The following is an 18,482-nucleotide window of genomic DNA, read 5'->3' as shown; positions in this document are numbered from 1 at the left end:
GTCCTCGTCTCCCACGCCGTCAGGGTCGGTCTGCTTAATGGCTCTCAGGGCTTCTTGTAGGTTTAATGCATAGTCCCTTATACTCTCATGTGCCCGCTGTTTGCACCCGTAGAATCTGAGCTTGATCTCGGCTGAGGTGCGGGTATCAAAGGTGTCCCTCAGCCGGGTTAGTATCCCTGCGACAGTCCTCCCCCCAGGTGGCCAGGACTTTACCTCCCTTTGGGCTGCCCCGGTTAATTGGGCCACCAGGATGCTTACTTTTTGCTCTTCTGTGAGGGGGTACACCTGGAAGAGGCTATCCAGTTTTTCTCTAAAGTCCTGCAGGGTATGTGACTCCCCTGAGTACTGGGGTAGCCAGGCTGCCCCCGGGATATAGGGCATGGTGAAAGGCATGACCGCAACAGCGGTGGCGCTGGTGGGGGTTGGAGCGGTGAAGCTCTCCTCCGTATCCGACATCCTTCTCCCCCCTAGTGGACCGTGGCCTACCTTGCGATGATCCTCTTCCGTAGGCCGCGGCTCCGCAGTGGATCGTCAGGGTTGAGGACCTTCCGTCGCGCTCCTGTGACGTCGGCGTCTGCTGGGCTCCTTCCAGGACCTTACGCAACGTCCGGACGTGAGGCGGGGCTTCAGTTCTCGCGCGCTTTCGGAGTCCACGCCCCTCTTCTTCCCGCGCGGCGTCTTCAAGATGGCGGCCAACGGCGGGAAAACTCCACGGATGGCGGGAAGAAGGCTGAAGATGGCGCCGGATGGCGGGAAAACCTCACGGATGGCGGGAAGAAGGCTGAAGATGGCGCCGGACGGCGGGAATCTTCACGGATGGTAAGTTTTAAAAGTCTCTTTTTCAGGCACGCAGTAGCCGGTGGTTGCGGGCACGAAATCCTGCCGACTACGCCAAAAGCTGACGCGCCCCTGGGCCTGAGTTGCGCTGCGTTGCGCACGCGGGAGCCTACCCGGAGCCGGATCAGATGGGGGTAGTAGTCTCGTGGCGATGACCCGGTCCGTGCCCAGGGAGTCAGACTAAGTGGCAGTCTATTAGCAGTAGATGGTGGATGACTACGCCACCCGTTGAATGCAGCTATGGAGCTGCCGCTGCAGGGCAGACCGCTGAGGCCGGTGGAAGGATGGTGCAGCGTGGATGGTATAACCCCCAACGGGAGGGGTATGGCCTCAGGGCAGCCGACGTGGATGATGGGGGTAGCAGGAACCACTCAGAGACGATGCGGTGTAGTTCAGGGTCTTTACTGGTGACAAAGATAGACCCTCCCGGAGTACTTGCTAGCAATCGGGGCCTGGTCAGTCCTTGAGCAGATGGGATCTCCCCTGGCCAGGCGGAGTTGTAGGCCTTCCCAACTAACTGTACTCTTCTGGCTACCTTGCTAGAGGCGGGTAAAAGTAGCCCACGTCCCTGAGTGTACCGTGTGGTGCTCACCCGTATGGCCGGTGACTCGGGGCCTTCTAATGGCTTCCGCTCCACGATGGCGGTGCTGGTCCCACGCGTGTGACCGTGCCTTCGGGTTTCTGGGCCAGAGGACCTGCAATCCCCTGCCGGTCGGTTTCTGCTGCTGGGTAGAGATTAGTCCCCACAGCCTCGGACTCCGGGTCCGGTAAGAAATCTTCTCAGTCAGGGCGAGCTCTGCAGCTGCCAGCCCCTGACTCCTTGTAACACTGCTCCCACAGAGCTCCTGATGTTCTGTTCCTATATTTGCTTCTTTTCTCTGTCTCTACTTCTTCTCTACTCACTAACCCTGCCTCAGCCCTAGGTTTATATAGGGGAAGTTCTTCCCCTCCCAGGACTGGGCAGGAGGTGTGGCATGCATAGGATTCCTGACCAAGAGACCTCCCACCTGCTCTCAGACGTAATATCTCTATCACTGTGGCAACCAGACCCCTGGGGTGTCACACTCTTTTAACCTAACGTAATTGCCTGTAGGAAAGAGTCCTCAATTTGCCCTTATCAGCACGCACACGTGTGTACTGTGAATCAGCTACATACTTCTTGATTGCCAAGACACTTCATCCTGATCATCGCACAATGTTGATTGTAGTCATGCCTTGACCTAAACACTCCACAATTTGTTGCTTCTCAGCAGCTGACACATCCTTTTTCTTTCCCATTTTGGCAGAAAATGTAGGCTGCTTAATAATGTGAGACAGCCTTCTTAAGTAGTCTTGCCTTTCATTGGACACACCTGCCAAACTAATTAGCACAGGTGTCTGCAATTGCTTACAGTGATATAAAGAGCCCTGACACACATCACCATCAATGAGTTTAACTGACAAACAAACAAATTCTTCCCTTATCACTCCTAAACACTTTTTGCATAATAATTTGGAACACAGTGTACATGTGCTTTTCCACAAAACACCAGTGGTTCACGTAGTGAATCTTACAGTTCTAACTTGCCAACCGTGGTCTGTATGGAGTTGTTCAATAAAGGGCCCAAAATTAAGATAACATAGATGGGAGAGGTCTCTATGAATAGGAATTCCTAAGTATTTGATACCCTGTGAGGGCCAGGCAAAGGGAAAGTTGGACTGGATGGAATCCTATATGGATTTGGGGAGGGAGACATCGAGGGCCTCAGACTTCGCTGCATTGATTTTAAAATTTGACCATGTAACAAAGTGATCTATTTCAGCCATAACAGCATGGATGGATATATGTGATTGAGTGATATATACTAGGACATCATCAGCAAATAGAGAGCACTTGTACTCGGTGCCTCCCACCTCAATCCACCTAATATTGGGGTTATGGCGAATTGATGAGAGCAGGTGCTCCGTCACTAGGATGTATAAGAGAGGGGACAGAGGACATCCCTGCCTTGTCCCATTGGTGATTGTGAAAGGTGATGAAAATGTTCTGATGCACCCCCTGGGCCTTGGGACACCCGGAGCCGGACCCTTTTTGGTGGATGCTGGTGGTTGTAGTCTTCGTGGCGGCGACCCGGTTCCATGGCTCAGGGTGGTTAAAACCAGTGGCGGAACTATTTATGTGGTTTTGATGTTTAAATGTCTGACTACGCCACCCGTGGATTGCGGTCAGAGTGAACCGCCGCTGCAGGGCAGACCGCTGAGGCTGGTGTTGTGGGTGCAGCAGAGCGTAGCATAACTCCCCACGGGAGGAGTATAGCCTCAGGGCAGTGTATGCGGAGGATGGGGGTGATGGTGCAGGGCAGCAGCAGTAACGACACGGAGTCAGTGATGCAGTCCAGGGCCTTTACTCACAGTTCTTATTATCCAGACCACGTCTGCAGGTAACGGCTGCCCACGTCGTACTGTGCTCACCAGGTGAGGGGCTCAGACAACTCCCAGATAACTTTGGAGCGCTTCACAGGACCCCCTTTGTGTGTCCTTTGTCTGGCCTTTCTTACCAACCCTTCTGTCCGGCTGCCTCGGGCCTCCTCTTGGTAAACTTGGCGCCAGTTTCCCTGACCCTATGTGGTGCCTTCCTAGCGGGTGTAGCGAGGGGTTGCGCCACATAAAATGTCACAGCCTCCGGTTTCTAGCTGAGGGTCGTTTCCTGCCTCCACTAGTTTCGGGGACCGGTCTCCCCCTTTGGCCTGACCCCTCCACGCAGGTGGATTCGGGCGTGCGGTGGTGACTCGCCCGTCCGCACCCCTGGGATCCCTTCATTCCTCGTTCCTGGAGCCTTCTCCGCTCCTCTTCCTTCCTTCTCCCTCTTCCAGGCCTGGGCCTCTGTTACTAGGCCCGCCTCCGGAGCAGAGCTCATGCAGAGCCCCTGCTCCCTGCCACTTCTGCTCAGACTTCTCTGCACTGAACTAAGATGGTGCTCACCTTTTATACTCCCTTCTCAATGCACCCAGGAACTGCTTCCTCCCTGCTCCTGCACTACAGGGTTCCCCTTCCTCAGTGTTCCCTCCCCCCACTCCAGCCAGGGACAGGGACTGTCGTGCCCATCTCAGAGGCATATTGGTCGCCCTGCCCCACGGCAATGTGGTGTAATGCATGCAGGTGTCGGGTCCTGATCCACACTCCATCCTTACCTGAGAGTGAGATATCACACCTCTGGGTGAGGTGCAATACCTCTGTAGCAACCGAGCCCTCAGGGTGCTACAGTTCCATTTATCTTCAGCCTAGGTGACGTATTGTGATACAGGGCCGTGATTTTGGCTATAAAAGGGTCCCCTAGACCCCTACCCCAAGCTTTTTAAGAGAATCATATATGGCGTGCCAGGAGACTCTATGGAATGCTTTCTCAGCATCCAACGAGAGTATCTAATTACAAATTTTTAACTGCATCTAGCCCAGGAAATACTTTGTGCCTAGTAGCAGTGTCTGCTAGTCAGCGGATTATCCCGGCTGTTAAGCAAGCTACACCACCTGTAGTTTGGACACTTAATTTTTTCAAAGGAAATGCTTCGGGACCACGGGATACTCAGTGAAGAGCATCAGGAGGCACCCCAAGGCATAGGGGCTGGGACTGACAGTAGGATGCCTTGCGGTGGACAGCCGAGCTCGATCCTTATAAAAGCTTTTTAACTGCAGCAGCTTTAGTGGACGCTACTGGAGCTGGAATTACGCGGCTGCTGGCATGAGACTTGCCCTCCAATAGATCCTTGTAAATGGATTTAAAGTGTATTCATTCAAATTAGAGAGACAATTTAAATTAAAAAGCTTAGAGCTGCCTCCACCACAGGGGGGCTCGCTCGACCCACCAGCGGACAGGCACCAGTATTGGGAGAGGGGGGCTGGCCGTCAGGGTTCACCGCGGCTCTGGCACAAACCCGGCGATACGGAGGTGGCACGGGCAGGAGCGGACTGAACGTGTCGGCTTCTCACTTTTTGGATTTTAGAAGGGCATGACATGCCTATATCTGTGTCTCCCCCTCCTTTTACTCCTGCACCTCTTTTCTTTTCGCATGACTATATGTACTTGTCACTTTTTCATGTGTTAGTTGTGTCTTCTGAGCAGTTTGTCAGCTTTTGGACACCTTTGAAGGTGTTTTCTATGTGTTTTTGTTTGCCTGCCATTGGTTTTAACGGTGTTCGAAGGTGTTCGACGAACAGTTCGACGAACACACGGGTGTTCGACGAACCGAACCGAACTCGAACACTACGGGGGTGGCTCAACACTACTCACCAGCCCTTCTATAAAAACTATCCACAATGTTCCGAACTCGAGCGCCAGGAAGACAACACCCAAGCCTAGTCCGACACCATTCGATGATTCCTCCAGTGCACTGTGGTCTTACTGCTCCTTGGCCCAATTCTTGTCATTGTCCTTTTTCTCCAACCTCAAGAAACGACTGTATTGTCTATTTGCTGCACAAATCACAGTCAACTTTTGAAATTCGTGCATGGAAGAGTGGTCATTTCCGAAGCAATGTTACCAGAGTGCCAGGCATCAAGAATAATATCAACTTGAAACCCTTCAGGTTAATTATTTTTACCAATCTCCGCTGCAGTTGAATGCTAATAGATTTCCAGAACATTATTTCTTGACCCAATTTCGAATGAATGCGACACTCCTGGGACTTTTTGACTTTACCATCTTCATATTTTTCCAGGTGGACGTAATTAGATGGCTTTTCTTTGTTGATTCAGCTTCTCTTCGAGGATTTTAATCAGAGTAATAAGTTTTTGTTTTGTTCAATTTTTCAGCTCGAACTTTGTGATAGTCCGCTATCTTGACCTTTGCTTCTGACTTGACTTGAGAAATTCTCTCCCTAGAGAACTGAGAATTTGACTTTTTTTTAAAGGGAACCTGTCATGTCGGATTATGCTATTAACCTGGAGAAATAGGGTTAATATGCAGGTTATTTGCCTTTGGATGCTGCCCGGCTGCTGCACTGAATATGTGGCACCCTGCAGAAAGAGATTTTTATTTCTTCCGGAAGTCACCGGCTTTCAGGTATGCAGGATGCCCGGAGAAATTACAGTAACCACTCATAACACTATCAGTGGCGGCTGTAAGCAAGTCCCGGCACTGACTGACAGCCGGCTCAGCACTGATGCACTTTGAACTGCGACTCTTGTAGCGCTGTGGCGCTCTTGCGTGTCCAGTAGCCACAGAGGTACTGCATCTCACCCAGAGGTGTGGTACCCCACTCTCAGGTAAGGATGGAGTACTACCCTGGACCCACACACTTGCATCTGACGCGCCCCCTGGACCGTGGGGTACTCGGCAGCCGGGCCTATGGATGCCGGTATGGGGGATATCACGGTGGCTGGCCCGGTCCGTGACCCAGGGCGGTCAGTAAAAAGGGGAAATTTATAGGGGATTTGGAAAGTTTGTGACGCCACCTGTGGAATACGGCTAAGGGGTGCCGCCGCTGCGGAGCAGTCCTCTGGAGCTGGTGTTACGTCAGCAGGGATGGTGTGGCTCTCCACAGGTAGAGCTAGCTCCAGGGCAGCGTGGGGTGTAATGGATGGTGGTGCAAGGGAGAGACGGCAGAATGGTCCCGGAGGAAAGACGGACACTCACACGTGGGTAAGCTTCAGTACCTTTACTGGTGATGTTGCAAGCACGGTCCACGGTACTCTGGATGAAGGGCGCACTTTTGGACTCTCCCCAGTGAGTGGGTATAGGGCCTCCTGATCCGTGGCTTTACTTGTTAAGCTTCTGAACTGCCTGGAGCTAGGCCTAGCTTGGTTACTGTCTCTCTTTGCACCTGCTGGTGGTAGGGCCTTCTCTTGGAGATCACTCTCTCTGGACGCTGGGGCCTCCGTGACTCCTAGCCCTGGTAATGTAGTCAGCGTTTGGTGAACCTGGGTGGGACCTGTAGTCCTCCAGGGGTTCCGGTGGTTCCTACTGGGTGTAAAGGGTCCCTGTAGGCGTGGACCTGGTGTCCGGTATATATCTCGGGGTGAGCCTGGTATGATCCTCTCCCCCTTCGCTACTTCTTTCTTCTCCTCTCACCTTCGGCCACACTCGGGGCCCTCACTAGGCCTTCACACGTGCTGTCGGCCTTGGCTCGCCTAAGCATAGCAGCCAGCTAGCTGCCTCTTCGCTGCTCTCTGAGCGTCAGCAAGCTCTCAGACTCTCTCTGTCTGACTACTCACTGAAACTCTAAACTCTGACTGATCTGCCTGGCTCCACCCTCCCTATATATATATCCTTAACGGGCTCCCTCTGGTGGTCTGAGGTGGTAGGGTGGAGGTGTGTGAATGTGTGAGGGGCCTCTTGTGGAGAAGTCCATCCATGCACCCTTCTCGGTTCTGTGGCACCAGTGCTTAGCAGGGTGCCACATCCCCCCCCTAGTAAAACTCAGTAGTCCTGGAGTGAAGTGGAGTGTTTTTGCAAAACAGGTAGGTAAACATTAACATTTCTTCCCTTTATGGGAGGCACTTTTCTTGAACGTTACAGGTAACATTATAATACAATAATATAAAGTATAATAATTACAATTATAATAACATTAAAGTTACAGCAAGTCCCGTAACCTGGTGTCCATTTCACTGATGAAGGAACATGAGGGACCCGCCTGAAAACCCTCAACGTAGGCCCTGGGCGTGGCTACAGGGCATAGGTGATCCGGGGTCGGACCACGTCTTCGGCCACGCCAAACGGGTTTTTGTTCAGTGGTCACTTAAGGGGCACTCCAGGGAGTGCAACTATTTACATGACAGTTTTTGGGCTGCTCACAGTCCTCAGCCTACAAGTCTCTTATATATATACCCTTACGGGTAGCTAAATAAACACATGTATTTCAGTTTATACAATAAACATTATGCAATACCTTACTGGGTAACTATTTATACTGCAGGTATTTTTAACTTACTCCTTATTCCTGACAGGGGTCTGTCCTTTTGTGCTACGCGATGACCTACGTAGTACTGGGATGCATGTAGTGTGGATGTTTGCGCTATTTTCCACTCTATGTGTTGGTGGACTGCAAGACTGCCTTAACCTCTCTACGGGACTGGCAAGTACACTGGTTACTGGGCCTACTGGCTCTGCTTCTACCGGTAATCCTTCTTCCGGGGATTCTTCATGAGCAGGCTCTTCCGGGGCACTTATAGGTTTTACTTGCAGTGGAGAGTCTTCTGGCTGTTGGTAGAAGTGTCGCACAGGTATTATTACCGCTCCATCCAGTTGAGGACAATCTGCCGGGAAATCTCCTAAGACAGTATGGAGTACTTCTTCTTTAGGCTCCTCCAGTACGGTGAGAGGCACTTCCTCCTGGGGCTTCAGCGGACTTCGGCACAACTTCAGATGGTCTCTTGATACCGTTGCAGTTGTTCTTCCTCCGTCTTTGCTAATTAGACACGTTTTCCTATTGTCGAATCTGGAATTCAACACAGTGTAAGGTTCCCTTTCCCACTAGTCGTCAAGCTTGTGGCTTCTTCTCTTTCGTTTCAGCACAACTTCTCCAGGTGTCAAGGGTTCGGTTGGTGCACTCTTGTTGTACTGTGCTTCCTGCTTATCTCTCACCTTACTTAGACTGTCTTCGACACAGGCCTGCACTCTCTTGTATTGCTCCTGTCGAGTCGCATCCCAGTCTTCAGTGGACATATCTGCTTCTGGCTCTACCACTCCAAGCTCCAGGTCCATGGGCAACTTTCCGGGTCTTGCTCTCATGAGGTACGCTGGAGTACAATTGGTGGAACTCACAGGTATGTGATTGTACAGATCTACCAGGTCAGGTAGTTTGTCTGGTCACTGGTTTCTTTCTTCGAGAGGTAAGGTGTTCAACAGGTCGATGACTATGTTATTCATATTTTCACATAACCCATTGGTTTGGGGGTGGTACGGTGTAGTCTGGATCTTCTTACACCCATACAGATGGCAAAACTCCTTGAGCAGCTAGGCTTCAAAGGCAGGGCCTTGATCCGTCAGCACCTTATCTGGGTATCCATGGGGCCTGCAGAACTAGGCTTGAAACATCCTTGCTGCAGTTTCTGCCGTCAGATCCTTGACGGGGGCTACCACCAGGAACCGTGAGTAGTGATCCACCATGGTCAGGGCATACGAGTAGCCTGACCTGCTGGGTGACAGCTTGACGTGGTCCAGAGCGACGATCTCCAGGGGCTGGGTTGTCTTGATGGACTGCAGGGGTGCCTTCTGGTTGTTGTAGTCTTTTCTTCTGAGGCTACAGGGTCCACAAATCCGGCACCACCTCTCTATGGAGCTCCGCATTCCAACCCAATAAAACCGACTCTTCAGGAGGGTTTCCAGCTTCTTCCAGCCAAAGTGCCCTGCTTGATCGTGGTAGGCCTCCAACACCATCTGGATGTCTGTCCTGGGCACTACGATCTGCCATACCATCTCTTGGGTCCTAGGGTTGACGTACCTTCGGCACAGCTTCTCTCTATAGATGAACAGCTGGCTTCTCTCATTCCACAGTGTCTTTGCTTGGGGAGGAGCATCCTTCTCCAGGGAGGAACCTTCCTGGGTTATCAGTTCTTTGATATGGCTGACAACCAGGTCGCTGTCCTGGGTCTCCTTCCAACTGTGATGAGGTAACGAGTTTATTGTCTTACCACGATACCTCCTGGAGGTGCGTTGTTCATGGACCATCCCATTTCTGTGGAAGGCAGGTAGCTCAGTCTCCTCCAGGTCATCCACTTCTTCTTCAGTGTCCAACTGGTGATGCATTCTGGATAGGGCATTGGCGTTGGCGTTCTTGTGGCCTGCGCGGTACTTGATGGTGAATTGATAATTTGACAGCCGGGCCATCCAACTCTGTTCCATGGCTCCCAACTTGGCTGTCTCTAGATGTATCAAGTGGTTGTTGTCAGCATAAGCCGTGAACTTAGTGGAGGCCAGGTAGTGCTTGAATCGTTCAGTGATGGCCCAGACCAAGGCCAGGAGCTCCAACTTGAAGGAGCTATAGTTTTCTGGATTCCTCTCGGTCGGACGAAGCTTCCTGCTAGCATAAGCGATCACCTTCTCTTTGCCATACTGCTTCTGACTCAACACAGCTCCTAGTCCCTCGTTGCTGGCATCAGTGTAAAGCAGGAAAGGTTGGCTGTAGTCAGGGTAGGCCAGGATTTCTTCGCCGGTCAGGATCTCTTTCATCACTGCAAAGGACTCAGCCTGCTCTTTACCCCACTGGAAGAGGGGGTTCTTGCCTCTGTTGGACTGTCCTACCAGGAGATCTTGCAAAGGCGCTGCCTTCTTGGTGCAGTCCTTCACAAACCTCCGGTAATACCCGACCAGTCCCAGGAACTGACGTACCACCTTGAGATTCTTCGGCTCCGGCCATTTCTGGATGGCAGTGACCTTCTCCGGGTCTGGTGCTACTCCTTCTGGACTGACGATGTGCCCCAGGTACTGAACCTTCTGCTTGAGCAGGTGGCACTTGGAAGGCTTCAATTTCATCCCATACCGGGACTAGTGTTGAGCCACCCCCGTAGTGTTCGAGTTCGGTTCGTCGAACACCCGTATGTTGGCCGAACTGTTCGTCGAACTGTTCGTGGAACACCTTCGAACACCGTTAAAACCAATGGCAGGCAAGCAAAAACACATAGAAACACATAGAAAACACCTTCAAAGGTGTCCAAAAGCTGACAAACTGCTCAGAAGACACAACTAACACATGGAAAAGTGACAAGTACATATAGTCATGCGAAAAGAAAAGAGGTGGAGGAGTAAAAGGAGGGGGAGACACAGATATAGGCATGTCATGCCCTTCTAAAACCAAAAAAGTGCGAAGCCGACACGGCCAGTCCGTTCCTGCCCGTGCGACCTCCATGTCGCCGGGTTTGTGCCAGAGCTGCGGTGGACCCTGACGGTCAGCCCCCCTCTCCCAATACTGGTGCCTGTCCGCTGGTGGGTCGAGCGAGCCCCCCTGCGGTGGAGGCAGGTCTAATCTTTTTAATTTAAATTGTCTCTCTAATTTGAATGAGTACACTTTAAATCCTTTTACAAGGATCTATTGGAGGGCAAGTCTCGTGCCAGCAGCCGCATAATTCCAGCTCCAGTAGCGTCCACTAAAGCTGCTGCAGTTAAAAAGCTTTTATAAGGATCGAGCTTGGCGGTCCACCGCAAGGCGTCCTACCGCCAGTCCCAGCCCCTGTGCCTTGGGGTGCCTCCCTGATGCTCTTCACTGAGTGTCCCGGGGGCCCGAAGCATTTCCTTTGAAAAAATTAAGTGTCCAAACTACAGGTGGTGTAGCTTGCTTAACAGCTGGGATAATCCGCTGACTAGCAGACACTGCTACTAGGCACAAAGTATTTCCTGGGCTAGCTGCAGTTAAAAATTTGTAATTAGATACTCTCGTTGGATGCTGAGAAAGCATTCCATAGGGTCTCCTGGCACGCCATATATTATTCTCTTAAAAAGCTTGGGGTAGGGATCTAGGGGACCCTTTTATAGGCAAAATCACGGCCCTGTATCGCAACACGTCACCTAGGCTGAAGATAAATGGAACATTTTCATCACCTTTCATAATCACCAATGGGACAAGGCAGGGATGTCCTCTGTCCCCTCTCTTATACATCCTAGTGATGGAGCACCTGCTCTCATCAATTCGCCATAACCCCAATATTAGGTGGATTGAGGTGGGAGGCACCGAGTACAAGTGCTCTGCATTTGCTGATGATGTCCTAGTATATATCACTCAATCACATATATCCATCCCTGCTGTTATGGCTGAAATAGATCACTTTGTTACATGGTCAAATTTTAAAATCAATGCAGCGAAGTCTGAGGCCCTCGATGTCTCCCTCCCCAAATCCATACAGGATTCCATCCAGTCCAACTTTCCCTTTGCCTGGCCCTCACAGGGTATCAAATACTTAGGAATTCGTATTCATAGAGACCTCTCCCGTCTATGTTATCTTAATTTTGGACCCTTTATTGAACAACTCCATACAGACCACGGTTGGCAAGTTAGAACTGTAAGATTCACTACGTGAACCAATGGTGATTTGTGGAAAAGCACATGTACACTGTGTTCCAAATTATTATACAAAAAGTGTTTAGGAGTGATAAGGTAAGAATTTTTTTGTTTGTCAGTTAAACTCATTGATGGTGATGTGTGTCAGGGCTCTTTATATCACTGTAAGCAATTGCAGACACCTGTGCTAATTAGTTTGGCAGGTGTGTCCAATGAAAGGCAAGATTACTTAAGAAGGCTGTCCCACATTATTAAGCAGCCTACATTTTCTGCCAAAATGGGAAAAAAAAGGATGTGTCGGCTGCTGAGGAGCAACAAATTGGGGAGTGTTTAGGTCAAGGCATGACTACAATCAACATTGCCAAGACACTTCATCCTGATCATCGCACAATCAAGAAGTATGTAGCTGATTCACAGTACACACGTGTGCTTGCTGATAAGGGAAAATTGAGGACTCTTTCCTACAGGCAATTACGTCAGGTTAAAAGAGCAGCGGCAAAAAAGCCTTGTCATAGCAGCAGACAAGCTTTTTAAGCTGCTGGTGCCTCCAACGTCCCCCGAACAACAAGACGCAGGGTCCTTCAGAGGTTTGCAGCTGTGCGTAAGCCATCCTGTCGACCTCCTCTATCCACTGTACACAAGCAGAAACGGCTCCAGTGGGCCAAACAATACATGAAGACTGACTTCAAAACTGTTTTGTTCACCGATGAGTGCCGTGCAATGCTCGATGGTCCAGATGGATGGAGTGGAGGATGGCTGGTTGATGGACACCCCATGCAAACACGGCTACGGCGCAAACAAGGAGGAGGTGGAGTAATGTTTTGGGCTGGAATCATGGGGAGAGAGATTGTCGGCCCCTTTAGGATCCCTGAAGGGGTAAAGATGAACTCCATAATGTATGTGGAGTTTCTCAAACAGCACTTCCTGCCATGGTTCAAGAAGAAGAACCGTGTATTCCGCAGCAAGATCATTTTCATGCATGATAATGCACCGTCTCATGCTGTACATAACACATCTGCATCTCTGGCTGATATGGACATAAAAGGGGACAAACTTATGGTGTGACCCCCATGCTCCCCTGACCTCAACCCCATTGAGAACCTCTGGAGCATCATCAAAAGGAGTGTCTATGATGGCGGGAGGCAGTTCACATCTAAGCAACAGCTCTGGGAGGGTATTCTGTCCACATGCAAAACAATTGAAGCAGAAACCATCCAAAACCTGACAAATTCAATGGACGAGAGAGTTCAGAAGCTCCTTTCGAACAAGGGGTCCTATGTGCAAATATAAGATCACCTAGAATAAAGTTTTGAGTTGAAAACTGTTTGATTTCAGTTTCTAATAACCAGCTAATGCTTATAATTTCAAAAATGACCATTTTTTTGTTCTTTATTAAAATGAAAAGGTTGATCGAAGAGTGTGGGGGATCTAAGAGTGTGGCAACCCAGTAGTCAGGATTATTTCGAATTCTGACAATCTGAAGGTCATGTTGCAGGTAGAAGGCACTCATGTGTCTTGCGCATCTATGAGCCCCAAAATTATTTTCCGGGCTAGATGCAGCTAAAAATTATTATTAATTTGAAAGCTGGTGGAGTTTAGTATAGATGGCCTAATAGAATCAGTACTGCAAACTGCTACAAGGCCCAAATTATTTTCCAGCCAAGATACAGATAAACATGATTAGTAATTTTAAATCTGGTGGAGTTTAGTATAGATGGCCTAATATAATCAGTGCTGCACACTGCTACAAGGCCCAAATTATTTTCCAGCCAAGATACAGATAAACATGATTAGTAATTTGAAAGCTTAAAACGGTTGGTGAGGTGATTTTAACAAATCCTCAAGCTTTTACTCTCCCCAGGATGACACAGGGGTAGAAAAGTCGTTTCGGATCCATGATTTGTTCATCTTTATGAACGTGAGTCTGTATACATTATCAGTGGAGAGCCGCGTGCCCTTATCTGTCAGCACACCACCAGCAGCGCTGAACACACGTTCAGACAGAACGCTGGCTGCGGGGCATGACAAGATCTCCAAGGCGTAAGTGGCGAGCTCCGGCCATTTATCCAGATTGGAAGCCCAAAAAGAGCAAGGGTCCAGTGACACAGTCATGGCTTCAATGTTTACTTGGAGATACTCCTGTACCATCGTCTCTAGGCGTTGACTATGTGTCAGACTTCTTGCCTCCTGTGGCATTGCAAAGGATGGGCTAAAAAAGTGGTGAAATGATTCCGCAAAATTGATGTTACCAGCAGATACTGTGGTTCTGTTACGGTTTGAGTGCTGAACACTTGACGGTCCCACAGTTGGCAAGTTGGAACTGTGAGATTCACTACGTGCACCACTAGTGTTTTGTGGAAAAGCACATGTAAGATTCTGAAACAGTCTCTGCTGATACTCCTGCATGCGTGCATCTCTTTCTATGGCAGGATTAATTTCGGCAAATTTACTTTTGTACCGGGGATCTAACAGTGTGGCAACCCAGTAGTCAGGATTATTTCTAATTCTCACAATTCGAGGGTCATGTTGCAGGTAGTGCAGCAAGAAGGCACTCATGTGTCTTGCGCATCCAGGAGCACCAAGTCCCTGTTGTGTTGGTGGCGAGGTAACAATCATGCTTCCTTCCTCTGCCCTCTCCCCCCAACCTCGCACAACAGAAATGTGATCAAGGTCTCCCTCATCTGATGAGTCTTCCATCAGTTCGTTCTCCACTTCTTCCTGGGCTCCTGCACCTTCCTCACTAGTTTGGCTGCTACCATGCGCCCTGGTAAAACCATCTCCCCCACCCTCACATGCCGGCTGCCTTGGTGCTGCCGACCGTCTGGACCTTGCAGATGTTAGCCCTTCCGCATACAACTCCTCCTCCTCTACTTCCTCCACCTCCTCTTGTGCCACCACCTGACTCCGAATTCTGTTTAACATGTGATCCAGCATATAAATCACCAGAATAGTCATGCTGATAATGGCATCGTCAGCACTAAACATCTTCGTCGCCATTTCAAAACTGTGCAGAAGGGTGCATAGGTCCCTGATCTGAGACCACTCCTCCAGCGTGATTTGCCCCACCTCTGGATCTCGTTGGCCCAGGCTATACGTCAGAACGTATTGCACCAGGGCTTGTCGGTGCTGCCACAGTCGCTGCAACATGTGCAGAGTTGAATTCCACCGGGTAGGCACATCGCATTTTAGCCGGTGAAGTGGCAGGCCCAACGACTTCTGTAGAGATGTAAGTCGCTGAGCTGCGGGATGCGAATGGCGGAAGTGAGCACACAGCGACCGTGCCCTCATAGAATCATAGAATCATAGAATCATAGAATGGTAGAGTTGGAAGGGACCTCCTGGGTCATCTGGTCCAACCCCCTGCTCAAAGCAGGATTCACTAAATCATCTCAGACAGATGTCTGTCCAGCCTCTGTTTGAAGACGTCCATTGAAGGGGAACTCACCACCTCTCGTGGCAGCCTGTTTCACTCATTAATCACCTTAACTGTCAAAAAGTTTTTTCTCATATCTAATCTGTGTCTCCTCCCATTTAGTTTCATCCCATTGCTTCTAGTCTTTCCTTGTGCAAATGAGAATAAAGATGATCCTTCTACAATGTGACAGCCCTTGACATATTTGTAGACAGCTATTAAGTCTCCTCTCAGTCTTCTTTTTTGCAAGCTAAACATTCCCAAATCCTGCAACCGTTCCTCATAGGACATGGTTTGCAGACCAGTCACCATTCTGGTCGCTCTTCTCTGAACTTGCTCCAGTTTGTCTATGTCTTTTTTAAAATGTGGTGCCCAAAACTGTACACAGTATTCCAGATGAGGTCTGACCAAAGAGGAGTAAAGACCAATAATGACTTCACGTGATCTAGACTGTATGCTTCTGTTAATACATCCCAGAATTGTATTTGCCTTTTTTGCTGCTGCATCACACTGTTGACTCATGTTCAGTCTATGATCTATTAGTATACCTAAGTCTTTTTCACATGTACTGTTGCTTAGCTCTATTCCTCCCATTCTGTATATGCTTTTTTCATTTTTATTGCCCAGATGTAGTACTTTGCATTTTTCCCTGTTAAAAACCATTCTGTTGGTTGCTGCCCACTGCTCCAGTTTATTTAGGTCTTTTTGAATCCTCTCTCTCTCTTCTCTAGTATTAGCTATCCCTCCTAGCTTTGTGTCATCAGCAAATTTAATCAGTTTACCCTCAATTCCTTCATCTAAATCATTGATAAAGATGTTGAACAATACAGGTCCTAGGACGGAGCCCTGTGGTACCCCACTTGAGACATTCATCCAGCTGGATGTGAAGCCATTTACAATCACCCTTTGAGTTCGATCACTAAGCCAGTTATGAATCCACCTAACAGTTGCCTGGTCCATTGCATACTTGGTCATTTTTTCAATAAGGATGGTGTGAGATACTTTGTCAAATGCTTTGCTGAAGTCAAGATATACTATATCTACAGCATTTCCCTGATCCACCCAGTCAGTGATTCTGTCATAGAAGGAAATTGAGTTAGTCTGACATGACTTGTTAGTTATAAACCCATGCTGACTCTGGTTAATCACTTCATTCTTATCCAGGTACTTACATACATGTTGTTTAATAATTTGTTCAAAGATCTTTCCTGGTATAGAAGTCAGACTCACCGGCCTATAGTTCCCTGGGTCCACCTTCTTCCCCTTTTTGAAGATAGGAACAACATTTGCTCTTCTCCAGTCTTCTGGGACTTCTCCTGTCCTCCAAGAATTTTCAAAGATTATGGAGAGTGGTTCTAAAATTTCTTCTACGATCTCCTTCAGTACTCTGGGGTGTAATTCATCTGGACCTGGAGACTTGAACTCATTTATGTTAGCTAAATATTCCCTCACAATCTTTCTGTTTACAGATAACTTGGATTCTTCTATTCCTTTAAAAGGACAGTGAAGATCAGTTGATGTTACATTTTCTTTCTGAGAGAAAACAGATGCAAAATAGGAATTAAAAAGTTTGGCCTTCTCAACATCCTCTCTTACCATTTCTCCATTTTCATCCTGTAAAAATCCTATAGCATCTTTGACTTTTCTTTTACTTTTGACATACCCCCAAAATCCTTTTTTATTGCTTTTGACATCTCTTGCAAGCCTTAATTCATTGTCAGCTTTAGCTAACCTGATACATGCCCTGCAGGATCTGCAGACTGCATTATAATATTCTTTAGATATGCCTCCCTCTTTCCATTTAATAAACATTTCTTTCTTTCTTTTTAGCATGTGTTTAAGTTCTGTGTTCATCCATCCTGGTTTCCTTAAATGCTTCCCATTCTTCCTACTTTTCGGGATTGTTAACGATTGTGCTTTGAGAATCTCATTTTTAAAAATTTCCCATCCTTCCTGGACATTTTTGTCCTTAAGGACATCCAGCCATTGGATCCCTCCTATTCTCTTTCTGAGTCTCTTAAAATCTGCCTTTCTAAAATCTAACCTTGAAGTTTGAGTCTTCACATGTCTTCCTCCTCTAGTTATCCAAAATTCTATAATAGCATGATCGCTGCCTCCTAGGGTCCCAGCCACTTTTACCTCCTCAACCCTTTCCTCCTTGTTTATAAGGATTAGATCCAAAGTAGCAGATCCCCTTGTTTTCTCCCCTACCTTTTGGAAGATAAAGTTGTCAGCAAGAGAGGATAAGAATTTGCTTGACCTGTTAGTTTTACTTGAGAGAGATTCCCAACAAATGTCTGGATAGTTGAAATCTCCCATGACCACTACGTCATATTTTTTTGAGAACTTGGTCATTTGATACATAAAGAGTTCATCCATATCTTCAGCTTGCCCAGGTGGCCTGTAGTAAATGCCTACAATGGTGTCCTTTCCGTTGTTCTCTCCTTGTATTCTTACCCAAACAGTTTCCACAGAACTCCCAGTCTCTGAAGCTTCAATCTCTGTGCAGATATACGCTTTTCTAACATACAATGCGACACCTCCCCCTCGTTTATCAAGTCTGTTTCTTGCAAATAAGTTGTATCCTTTTAGCCTTTTATTCCAATCATGTGTATCGTCCCACCAAGTTTCAGTGATTCCAATGACATCATATTTCTTTTCCTGCGTTAGTAGTTCTAATTCTCCTTGTTTGTTGCCCATGCTTTGTGCATTTGTATAAAAACATTTTAGCTTGTGATTGGTTTCTCTTCCTCCCATATTTTTATTATTTAAATTGTTTTGTCTTTGTTCTTCCTTTCCACTTCCAGTAGCAGAGATCTCAACAGTATTTGTCAGCTGTATGGCTTTTTCTGGCCTTTTGCTTCCCTTCCCACATTGTTCTAGTTTAAAGCTCTCCTGATGAGTGCAGCAAGGCAATTTCCAAATACATGTTTTCCAGTCTTCGTAAGGTGCACCCCATCTCTAGCAAGTAGTCCATCGTATAGGTAATTCATTCCGTGATCCAGAAATCCAAATCCTTGTTGACGGCACCATCGACGTAGCCAGTTGTTCACCTGTAGAATCTTATTCCACCTCATTGTTCCATGGCCATCCACTGGGAGGATGGATGAGAAGACCACCTGCGCTCCCAATTCTTTCACTTTCTTGCCCAAGTCTTCAAAGTCACTGCAGATGGTTTCCAGGTCCTTTCTTGCGGTGTCATTTGTCCCCACATGTATTAGCAGGAATGGGTAGTGATCTGTAGGTCTGAAGAGTCTTGATAT

The 18,482-nt window shown here is 48.3% G+C and overlaps 1 protein-coding gene across 4 annotated transcripts in view; it reads left to right on the top strand.

The window, feature by feature from the left end:
- Positions 1-18,482, top strand: part of SAMD12 (sterile alpha motif domain containing 12) — a 1,186,303-nt gene that overhangs the window by 551,441 nt on the left and 616,380 nt on the right. The window lies entirely within an intron of this gene.

The sequence above is a fragment of the Phyllobates terribilis genome, unplaced genomic scaffold, assembly GCF_046119375.1.
Source record: "Phyllobates terribilis strain yellow unplaced genomic scaffold, ASM4611937v1 Scaffold_4__5_contigs__length_816908805, whole genome shotgun sequence".
In the NCBI taxonomy this organism is placed as follows: domain Eukaryota; kingdom Metazoa; phylum Chordata; class Amphibia; order Anura; family Dendrobatidae; genus Phyllobates; species Phyllobates terribilis.
The sequence above is the reverse complement of the archived record's forward strand: the minus strand, read 5'-3'. Positions and strand labels throughout refer to the sequence as shown.